General features: G+C 44.9%; 1 protein-coding gene across 4 annotated transcripts in view; it reads right to left on the reverse strand.

Annotated features, from left to right (window-relative positions):
- STYXL1 (serine/threonine/tyrosine interacting like 1) overlaps window positions 1–12,108 on the reverse strand; it is an 863,427-nt gene that overhangs the window by 752,196 nt on the left and 99,123 nt on the right. The window contains exon 1 of one of the 4 annotated variants that reach the window (XM_069614940.1): window positions 9,295–9,364. The exons of the other annotated variants lie outside the window; for them this stretch is intronic. The gene's annotated coding sequence lies outside the window, so the exon portion shown is untranslated. Of the gene's footprint in view, window positions 1–9,294; window positions 9,365–12,108 lie in introns of those variants that run through there. 4 annotated transcript variants of the gene reach the window in all.

The following is a 12,108-nucleotide window of genomic DNA, read 5'->3' on the forward strand; positions in this document are numbered from 1 at the left end:
ACTCACTCTTCTCTCATGCAGATGACGCCTGCCAGGAACCACAGCACCCTTATCAATAGCAGCAGCTTGAGTACCATCAAATGGCAGATCCATTAATAAAATGTCACCTTAAGATGCAGGTTCTCCACAATAGGAGGGTAATCAGCTTCTTCCGTTATTACCTTTTCCAGCTCATGAAAACCCCTCAAGACAGTCTAGACAGAATGGGACGTATAGGTACCCGCCATCAGATTGGAATGGGCCCCCATATGGGATTTCTTAAATGCAGCATCTGCCTTCTTATCACCCAAATCACACATAGCTACTTCCTCAGCCACAATGGATGATCTGCCCACCAAGCTAGCCTATATTGGATCAAAGAGGTTTCCTCTTCTCTTAATGGATATAGTTTGAACATGAAGCGGAGAAAGGAGAATGGCCTAGCAGCCATCCAGTCTGACACATTGTCCTTTATATCAGGAATCAGAGGTAACCCCAGTTTGGAGGAATTCTTGAACTTCCATTCCACCGGCCACCTGCTGCAGCAATGTCGCCAGAGTCTCCTTATCCAGGTACCTGCCCCTGTCTTCTCTGTCCTCCTCCAAGGAATCAGAACCACTGGATGACTGAGAGCCAGGTGAAGACAACATTTAAAATGGGGAAGATGAATCAACCTTCTTCTTCTCTTTCCTTCTGTGCCCCTAAATCTACTTTAAAGCTTGGATTATTATCGTATGCACCTTTTCCTCACACACATAAAGCACCCTCCACTGCTTCTTACGCTTCGTCCCATAGGAGGGGAGGCACATAGAATACAGTTCCCTCAGCAGAGGACAGCACCACATGCTTGTGCTTCCAATACTGCTTCCTCCCTGAACAGATCACAAATTAAACAAAAGACTCCACTCACAGAAAAACTGGCCTCAGCAGCCGAACACCACATACCATCCACAAGCCAGTCCTGCCAAAAAAAAGACTGCTCAACAGAGTTCCTTAAAACTCCAATGGCCCACACACCAGAGGTCACTTATATAGTTAGCACCCCCCCAGTCCCACTGCCTCGCCCAAATTACAGAGATGGGCAGCCGACATAAAACAAGTGTTGCACCTATGCTCCTCCTGGATGGAAACCTACCAAAATAAAGAATTACATAAATTAAAATCCCCAAATAATGAATTTCGAAAACCCATTTTATGCTATATATGTGGGGGGACAGCAGGTTAAGTTAATTAAAAAAGGTGGAAAGGGTTGCAGGGGTCTCTGCCTGCATATATGGGGTAAAAAGGGGTCAAAAACAAAAGTCAGTATTTTGGGATACTATGCAAAATATCAAATTGATCCCTGCTGGAAGACACGGCTTGGGCAGGTGCTCCGCCCACTTACCCTTGCTTTCGTTTTTGATTTTCAGTAATATTTTTTAGAATTGTGAACACACAGCGTGCTGGAAAACATTTGCTCTTAAAAATGATCTGGGCAGGACTCCAGCCACAGACTGTCAGGACCCGTTGTAGTGTCCTTAAATGAAGCTGTGTACCGGATGATGATTGAAAGGGGGTTTATTGTGCAGAGGAAAATACACATGGTGAGACATTAAGTGCATATAAATCCAGTCTGGTAAATATTGTCCTGCAGTGGATTTAGTGCCAGCTTGCACTGTCTCTGATGAGTGTAAGTGGCATGCCTGCATTAAGAGAGATATATATATATATATATATACAAAATAAGAAGGAAAGGCGAGCCGCACTCCCGCAGGCACAGCAGCAATTGCAGCAGACTCCAAAACATGGACAGGAAGCAAGGAAACACTGTGTTGAAAAACGGATATATGTCGGATATATTTTAATGTTTCCATAGAAATAAAAGGATTGTACAAAAAAATAATGGTACAATCAGCAAACACACAAAGACACACAGAGGCAGGACGCCATGGTACACGACCTGTACACAACGCGTTTCGCGCTCCACTAAGCGCTTGATCACGTAGTAAGGGGGGCGGAATGGACTAGTAGAAATACAATGAAAACTACAGTCCTATTACTATGTTGATTACCTCGTGGGTCCATGGCTAAAGAAGAAAAATGCTGGCAGCCATTATAGAGTGTGGTAAAATGCGTGCATGAATAGGAAAACAGGAAAGTGATGCATAGTCACAAGGGACAATTGGATCATACCTATACAAATATATATGAGTATATATGTGTACCGGAAATATGACATGAAGATAATACTGCAAATGTTAACAAAATTTTTTCAATTTGGAATTAAAGCCCCAGTGGCAAAAAGAATGAGCATAAAAGCGCAGTCAGGGTGGATAAACATACATGCAGTCAAATATAAATAGCAATTCCTGCAAAGCAATAATTCATGCACGCACAATATTAATCAATAGAACCACACTGCTGTACAATGACTACAGATAAAACCATGAGTGCAGCGCTGACGCGTTGCAGTCGGGAAGTGCTGAGCATGCCTGTGAGAGATATAAACACTGGCATAGATGACATGTATACCGCCAGCCAAGGAGTACAACGGACGAGCATGAACGTTGCATACCGGCTGTGTGTAGGGACAATGGTCCAAAAAGGACTAAAGTGCATAGTGCATACAGAGGTTCAGGCTCATAATAGAGAGGGTAATAATAATATTAACCCCACATTACAGACTCAATTAAAACATTGCATCAATCAAGCTAAAAGGTAAATGCAAAATTGCGACCAGTTAAAAAAGCAAAAATAATGACTCTGCAATGTGGTAATGGAGCCGAAGCAAACCGCATTATCAGCAAATTAAGGAATGATGACACCTACACATTTCATCAACAGGTCGAACAACACTCCCAGAATTCAACAATGGTAATAGCTCTCATAATCGAATCAATGAATAGGTAAAATGTACTCGTAAATGGAAATAAATGAGATACTGGCTAAACCAGTGTGAAATAAAAAGGCATCAGAATATTAAAACAGCCTCATGATGTTAAAGCCAAGGTAAAGTGCAAGTGCATTCATGACTGGGCCTTTCAGCAAGTATTAAGGTACACATACATCGGCAGTGGCATGGCAGTAATGAGAAATGGCCTCAGGATGACATGGCCATAATAAAGTGCAAGTGCAACAGCAGCTGGAGCTTAGAGCAATTAATAAGGTGCAATTGGAGGCAAATGCCAAATAGGCAATTACAGAGCCCACCTAGCTAACTGCCAAAATGCCAGTATGACTGTACCTTTATCCACGCATTAAGGCACCAGTATATTGGCAACTACAAATAGTAGATATGGCCTCATGGTCGCATATTCACTAACAAAAAAACCTTGTTAAATGGATGTTATGGTTAATTTGCACCACTACAAAACCTATGAAATTCAATGGAAAAACGTTGCTACAGGGACTTTATGGTTACCGGTAAAACCTAAAAACCCCAGAAATTCGCAAGTTATGGTACACTACGCAACCATAACTCGCACTACCACTGTGCACTGCAAGGACTAACACCCATGACATTAAAGATGACATCACAAATCTCATTCATGACATCACATTGTGAAGGAGTTCCCCCCTTCTCACCTGAGTTCGATCTTTGCTGGATTTCTTGATCGATGCGTTCTTGCGGATGGATCGAGTCTTGAATAAGGCTGCACGAGTCTCTTCCGACTCCAGTGTGCGTTCAAAGTTCCGGGATGCAAAGATCCAGAAATCAGGGAAATTTACAGAGTGCGCTACTAGCACACGAGTCCAGGAATCAAGAAAGGAAGGAAAGGGACTAGGAATGGGGTTGGTTGGAAAGAAGCAAGGAAAACAATACCGTGAGCTACGGAGCACACGGCAGGTCGCTACTTCGCAAAAGCATTGAGACGCGCGGAGCCGCGGGAGGCGTGGTCTACTAATAGAACACGCTACGTCCAAGGTGTAGAGGGAGGAAGGTGTTTCACAGTGGACGGCCATGTTGGGAGTACAAGGGAGTGTAAGCCCTGTTGAGACAAGGACCAGGAAGTCCAAAAGGGGCGTGTTCTGTAGTTCATGACAGCATGCCTCCTCCGAAGACCCGTTCCTCCTTATACACCCGGGTTTGCCCGGGTGTATAAGGTGAAATCTTCTGAGCAGTCGAGGGGCCTTGAGATTAGAAAGAGGTTCCCAGGTTCTTTCACTAGGAGGATATCCTTTCCATTCAACCAGGTATAGAAGCTCACCCCGTTTGTACCTGGAGTCACATATTCGGGATACTTCATATTCTAATTGGTTGTCGACCAGCCGAGGAGGAGGTCGGCAGGATTTCCGGGAGGATTGGGTGTTAGGTTTTAATAAGGATGTGTGAAATACTGGGTGAATTTTCTTCCAGGAGTCTGGTAGTCTGATCCGGTATGATACTGGATTGATAGTTTCCTTGATGGGAAATGGACCATAGTACCGAGGGGCCAACTTGTTTGACCGTAGATGTCGGGGTAGTAATTTCGAGGACAACCAGACTTGATCACCAATTGCATAAGAAGGACCTGGTCTTTTTTTGGAATCCGCATACCTCTTAGTCTGTGTTCTGGCCCTCTCTAAGTTTTCTTTGGCCTCCTGGTGTACGTTGATGAGGGTTTCTATCCAGGAGTCGACAGTAGGTACTGGTGTAGGATGAGGGAGAACAGAGGGTAGAACCGATTGATGGAAACCTTGGCTACAATAAAAGGGACTGGTCTTAAGTGCTGAATGATCGGAATTGTTGTAGGCAAATTCAGCCACAGGTATCAGCAGCGACCAGTCATCCTGAACCTTGGTGGCGAAACATCGAAGATACTGCTCCAGGGTCTGATTAGCACGTTCTGTGGCCCTGTTGGTTTGGGGATGATAACCAGATGAGAGGGCGCGTTGGATTGCCAAAATGCGACAGAGATGTTTCCAGAATTGAGAGACGTATTGAGGTCCTCGATCAGATATGATCTTAGAAGGAAGTCCATGAAACGGAACATGTGTTCCAGGAAGATTCCAGCAAGCTCGGACGAGGATGGTACCTTACACAGGGATGTAAAATGAGCCATATGAGTGAACAAGTCTATGGTAACCCTATGGTCGTGTATCTTTGAGAAGATGGTAATTCCACAATGAAGTCTGTAGCAATGAATTCCCATGGCCTTGTTGGCAGTGTAGGTTGCAGTAGAAGACCCGCCGGTCTCTTGTTATCATGTTTATTTTGACTGCAGATAGTACAAGCTTTGGTGTACTGCTGTACGTTGGTCTTCATTCCAGGCCACCAAAACTTTCTTCATATGAGATGGAGGGTGTTGGTTATGCCACGATGTCCGGAGTGAAGGGTATCATGACAGAGGTTTATTATTCTTTGTTGTAATTTCTGTGTAGGAATGACCAGTGCATTGTTCTTGAATAAATATCGTTCCTTAACTCTTAGGTTCCATGGATTCTTCCTTGAAATATCTTTCCAGAGGTCAGAGGATTGGGTTTGCACTCAAATTTCTTCCAGGAGGTTGACTGCTTGAGCTACAAAGATCATGTGGGGAAACATCTTAGGAAAGGCCCTGTCTTCAGTAGTTACATAGTCAGGACGTCAAGATAAGGCGTCAGCAATCAGGTTTTGTGATCGGGAACATGAGTGATTTGGCATTGGTACTGGGCAAAGAAGTAGGCCCAACGCGCCTGACGACTGTTCCTGCACTCCAACGACTGTAGAATTTGAAGATTCCGATGCGTCCGTGCGGATCTGAACTGGATATCTAGCACCCAGAAGTAGATGTCACCATTCAGTGAAGGCTTGGCGGATGGCTAACAGTTCCTTTTCCAGGATGGAGTAATGTGTCTCACTGGGAGTCAGGGTTCGTGAGAGGTAAGCAATGGGGTGTTCCAGTTTATCCTCAAGTTCCTGCTTCAAGACCGCTCCTATGGCGTAGTTAGAGGCATCCGTTTCCACTAGGAATGGCCGATTTATGTCGGGTTGGGCCAAGATGGGGGTTTGCGTGAACTCTGTCTTTAAACGTTGGAATGCCTTATCTTGCGCTGTAGTCCAGATAAAGGGGGTGTCTTTCTTCAAGAGGGCAACGATCGGCTGAACGATCTCGTAAAAGGTAGAAATGAACTGCCGGTTGAAGTTGGCAAGCCCCAGGAAGGATTGAAATTGTTTCACGGACGTGGGAGCGGGCCATGCCAGTATGGCCTTTACCTTTGAAGGGTCCATACCAATTCCTTCTGGGCTAAGGATGAATGCTAGGTAGTGAACAGAAGTAACGTGAAACAGGCATTTTTCGGGTTTGGCTAAAAGTTTGTGTTCACGGAGTCGTTGTAATACTGCCTTTACATGTTCTTCATGCTTTAGAGGATCCTTGGAAAAGATCAATATGTCATCCAGATAGACAATGACGAAGAGGAATAACATGTCAGAAAACACCCTATCCATAAAACGTTGAAAAACTGCGGGGGCATTAGCTAGTCCAAAGGGCATGACTAGATATTCATAGTGACCAAAGGGTGTTCTAAAGGCTGTTTTCCATTTGTCTCCTTCCCGGACACGGATCAAATGATAGGCACCCCGGAGATCCAACTTCGTGAATATTACGGCGCCTCTCACAGCTTCCAGGATATCCGAGATCAGGGGCAGTGGGTACCGATCTTTGATGGTGCATTGATTTAAGCCACGATAGTCGAGGCAAGGTCTGAGTTCCTTGGTGTCATTCTTGGGAACAAAGAACAACGAAGCATCCGCTGGAGATTTTGAGGGTCTTATGGTGCCGTTTTCAAGGTTGGTATCCAGGTATTCTCAGAGGGTCTTTTTCTCTGGTTCGGAAAGGATGAACATCTGCTGAAGGGATCTGTATCTATGGCACAGTCTTCAGGTCTGTGAGGGGGTAAAGCCTGGACTATGGCAGTTGAAAATACATCAGCATATCCCTGATAGGCCTCTGGGACTTGTATGATATTGGAAACCATGAGCGGTGTTTGCTGGTCTCTTAGTGGTTCTTTAGGGGGTGTCGAGGAGGGATCCAGGAATAGACAGTGGGACATACAAAACCCTGAGCCTAGGAATAGTGATTCTGCTGTCCAATTGATATACGGATTGTGCTTCTGTAACCAGGGCATGCCCAATACCATGGGGTAATGAGCTGACTTAATGATGTTGAATGTATTCCGCTCTTGGTGATGGTTTATGGAAAGCTGGATCTCTTTGTCTGCAGGCTTATGGGTCCTGAAGTGAGGGGTCTTCCGTCGATTGCTTCCACCGGCTGCATGGTGCTTCGTGTCTCGTACGGAATATGATGACTAACAGCCCAGTCTTGATCAATGAAAATTCCCATAGCTCCACAGTCTACCAAGGCCAGAATGGAATAGGTCTTATTCTTGGAGGGCGACAGGAAGGCCTGTAGTATCACCAAATGTTTTTGTCCAGAAGAGTTCAAGGATGGAATTGATGTGGAGCAAACATCTCTCTCCCGAAGCTCTGCTCCATCTAGGATCGGGAGCTGGCGTTTCCCGAACACCGAGGAGGGGCTAGAGGACTCTCCCTAACCAAGTGTTTGTCTGAGGCACAATACATGCACAACCCTATATGAATCCTTCTCATCCTTTCTTGCGGGGATATAGGTCCACGGAAGGCTCCTATCTGCATGGGTTCTGGTTCAGAGACTGAGCCTGGGTTTGTGTCCGTCTTGGTGGTACTCTCAAAGGAAAGCTTCGGAGGATTACCTCTGGATTTCTTCTTCTCTGCCTTCCTTTCCTGGATACGGAAATCTATTTGCATGGCAAGGTCCATTAGTGCCTGGAATGAGTTTGGGGCGAGCCACTCTGGCCAACTCATCCTTAATCTCCTCATTCAGTCCTCTCCTGAAAAGGGTAAAACTCGCCTCAGGGGACCAATCAGCCTCCTTGACTAATTGCTTGAATCGGGTAACATAGGTGAGCATATCCTGGGATCCTTGCTGAAAGTCTAACAGGCGTTCCTGGGCACTATAGACCTGCTCTGGACGGTCAAACATGGTCTTAAGGGCTTGTATGAAGCCATCATAGTCATCTAGGAGAGCATCGCCGGAATTAACGAGGGGCGTAGCCCAGCCTAAGGCGTTTCCTGAAAGGTGGGAAATTATGAACCCCACCTTAGCCCTGGGAGTTGAAAAGTAGTAGGGCTTAAAAGTAAAGTGGACCAAACATGAATCCAGGAATCCGCGAAGGGTTTTTGCCGAACCATCGTATTTGTCCACTATGCCGCCCAGCAACACACTTTCTTTTGTGGCAGAATCACGGGATAGAACTAATTGTTTGAGAGCAGCGTTTTCCGCCTTAAGATTCTGCACCTCGGTTGATAGCTCTTGCATGCCACGCATCAGGTCCTGGACAGCCGCTTCCATGTCCATGTCGAGATCGGTGGGGGGGCATCTCAAACTGTCAAGGAGTTCCCCCCTTCTCACCTGAGTTCAATCTTTGCTGGATTTCTTGATCGATGCCTTCTTGCGGACGGATCGAGTCTTGAATAAGGCTGCACAAGTCTCTTCTGACTCCAGCGTGCGTTCAAAGTTCCGGGATGCAAAGATCCAGGAATCCGGGAAATTTACAGAGTGCGCTACTAGCACACGAGTCCAGGAATCAAGAAAGGAAGGAAAGGGACTAGGAATGGGGTTGGTTGGAAAGAAGCAAGGAAAACAATACAGCGAGCTACGGAGCACACGGCAGGTCGCTACTTCGCAATAGCATTGAGACGCGCGGAGCCGCGGGAGACGTGGTCTATTAATAGAACACGCTACGTCCAAGGTGTAGAGCGAGGAAGGTGTTTCACAGTGGACGGCCATGTTGGGAGTACAAGGGAGTGTAAGCCCCGTTGAGACAAGGACCAGGAAGTCCAAAAGGGGCGTGTTCTGTAGTTCATGACACACGTATGACATCACATGTGCATTTAGTTTTCATGGGAAGCCTCCACAAGGGATTGTTATTGTGGCAACAAAACTATGAAACATCATTGGAAGAACTACCAAGAGAGAAGTAGGTCATTCAGCAATGCATAGCTATACGCACCATTGCATTACACACTTCTTTGCAGTACATGAACCAACTCATGTGGAAACAAAGACATTCTTTGCACCATATCCCATTTAAGTGTACGATTGAAAATGTTCTCATGTCACATAGTGACATCATGAATGCTTTCGTTTTACAGTTTTGGGTACTGTGGAACATGTAAGAAGTAGCTACCATTCTCTTAATAACAACATAATTGCACTACTGTACAGAAAACATCAAGACACCATAATGCATACCAATATGAGCATATACAGGGAAATTAAAGTAAGCACAAAAAGAGCACTATTATCAGAAACATTTCATAACATAACTGATTACCTTCATGCACTGAAATGCTTGCTGTGTTTTACGCTTTCTTCTTCCCCTATATGTATGACATCATATGACTGTACCCTAAGGAAAGTAGTGTAACAACATATGAGAAGGGTGCTGTACACAAAAACAGAACCTTTTCAACTCTTACTTACTGATTGTTAGTGAAGAAAAGCACCTGGCCTACTTATGTCAGTGAACAAAAAAGAGGGAGCCACACATGTGATGTCATCAGTGATGTCATGAATGAGATGTGTGATGTCATCTTTGATGTCATGGGTGTTAGTCTTTCCAGTGCACAGTGGTAGCGGGAGTTATGGTTGCGTAGCGTACCATAACTTGCGAATTTCTGGTGTTTTTAGGTTTTACCTGTAACCATAACGTCCCTGTAGCAATGTTTTTCCATTGAATTTCATAGGTTTTGTAGTGGTGCAGCTTAAGCATAACATCCCTTTAACAAGGTTATTTTGTTAGTGGATTTCATAGGTTTTTAATCATAACGCTGGTGCATTAGTCAACCATAGTGTCCCTGTAGTAATGTGTCTTTCACTGAATTGCATTAGATGCGTACAGGATACGCTTAGTGTGTAAAGATGTTCTGTGCAACCTACTGAAGGCGGAGTCTTTATAGTAAAAGGGACAAAGTTTGGGAACATTGCGTCCGTTTGCAGGGATTGGGTTGAGTCCAACGTGCCCAGAAAGGGAGAGGGGGGGTCATAAAAAGGTGTAACATTCAGCAAAGACAAAAAAATAAGCAAACAGCTTCAAGCACTTCAATTAGAAGGGAAAATGCCGTACCTATACTAAATGTGTACTTTCACAACAAAGTGCACAAAGGCATAAAGTATGCATATGCAACATAAAGGAAAGCACCAACATGAAAGTGACGTTTGCCTTCATCAATCTTACCGCACACCTGCTGCACTTGCAAACAGAGAAGGAAGAGGCAGAGGAGCAAATGACAACTACTAAGAACAGAACGTCAGAGCAACGTGGTAAGGAGACGAGAGGTTTTGTGGTAATTCCAGAGATCCGTTAGTGTACAATAGTAGAAAAGCATTATGTTTTCTGTTTGTGCACAGCAATCGCTTCCACCCTAGAGTGGCTTGGGAGAATTTTCCGCATGAAGAAATGAGTGATGACGATAAGCCCATTGTTACCCGCCGCACTGTGAAAAGGATAAGAGTTACTGGAAGGTCAAGCACCCTGGAAGGGCTGGAAGAAAATTTTCTGAATGACCAAATGAGTGAGCATAGTAACCCCATAGGTAGGGAACAAACTGGCAAAAAGAACACAGTCGCAATGTAAAACTTCATTTCAAGTAACCACATTTGTTCTCTTTTAACAGAACATATCGGAATACAAAGCTATTCACCAGAAACGGAACCTTTTGCACAGGAACATAAGGCCACCGAAACGGAACTGAACGCTGGGCATATCAAGTTGACCGCCTGGACGCCAAAATCAAGCAGTTGCTCCTCCAATTTGCTGCCTTGAGAACGTTTGTTGAAGACCATATAACGGGCAAAATAAGATATCACTGCTCAACTTGCACATGTCCGCCTTCCCCAATTCCAAGCCCCTTTCCCTGCAAAATCAGTGGCATGAATGACGCTTCGATGAGAGCTCAAGCCCTTCTTCCCCTTAGCAGCAGCTTCTTCAAATGGAAACATCCCCAAAATATGTATCTGTTTCTTGTCCCCCTTTCCTTTCAGATTAGTCGCTCTAAATGTGCGCTAATAAATATTGCAATGTTCATTTGTAGATTGTGTACACCCCTTTTTTTTTCTTTCGTTTGAAAACGCCATTGTAAGTGAGAAGGGCACAGCAGTAGTGGGGATGAGTACAAGTGAGAAAAATGGAGGAGGCGTACGACCACCGCACCTGGCTGCCCTATGCACAATCACAATACAATCAACCGTAGGACGCCAGTACGGGCTGCATGTTTGCATGCACACATCTGTCTGGAAATAGTAACAGCAGCGTCCATTTATCTGTGCCACAACTGTGCATATACGTATACCGTACTGCGATGCCTGGTAACACCTTCCCTGGTGAACATAACCGAAGGAACGTGTGGTATAGTCGTAGTAGCTAGATGCGTACACTCTTGTTTTGCGCCTATATTTCCACATAAACATCCTACCTACACTAGAGTGCTCACAGCAAGCATAGGTAGAAATGTGCAATGTATGTGAACCATATTTTTAAGTAGGCCGGGAATGGCAAAGGTATTGGTAGTACACCTATCCACGTGCAACAAAGTATAACATGCAATATGCGTCCGGCAGACAAGCTTGCAAATGGATAAGAATGACGACGTCACCATAGTAACGTAGCAGCGTTGCGAGTCGTCCCTTATTTTGCGGACATGCGCCAGATCCGTACTCATCGAATGAGAGAACATTTCTCTGCAATGTACAGAGTGTTACAGTGATAGTGCACCCTTACAGCTATCATCCACTCTTCCTTCTACATGTAGATATAGTAGGGAATGAGTTAATGGCACTATGCGATGTCACATGCTCCACATGAGCCCTATAAAAGAGCACACCCTACAATTGCTCTGTTTGGCTTTCCACACAAGACCAGAAATAGCTTTCTCACCAAATCCGTGCCTGCAAACAACACTCTCCAAGTAATGGCCAACAGAGCTTCTGCTACTACCTCTGACTCAGAAGCACCCACACCCTCACCACCAACACCTTATTCTAAAAGTCCTCAGAAAATGATCAAGCAAACGGTCAAGCGTCATAGTGGGCAGGGACATCGTAAAGGAAACAAGAGTAAAGTAGAAGGAATCCCCATTACCTACAGCCA

The sequence above is a fragment of the Ambystoma mexicanum genome, chromosome 9 (assembly GCF_040938575.1).
Source record: "Ambystoma mexicanum isolate Mex_15411 chromosome 9, UKY_AmexF1_1, whole genome shotgun sequence".
Lineage (NCBI taxonomy): Eukaryota > Metazoa > Chordata > Amphibia > Caudata > Ambystomatidae > Ambystoma > Ambystoma mexicanum.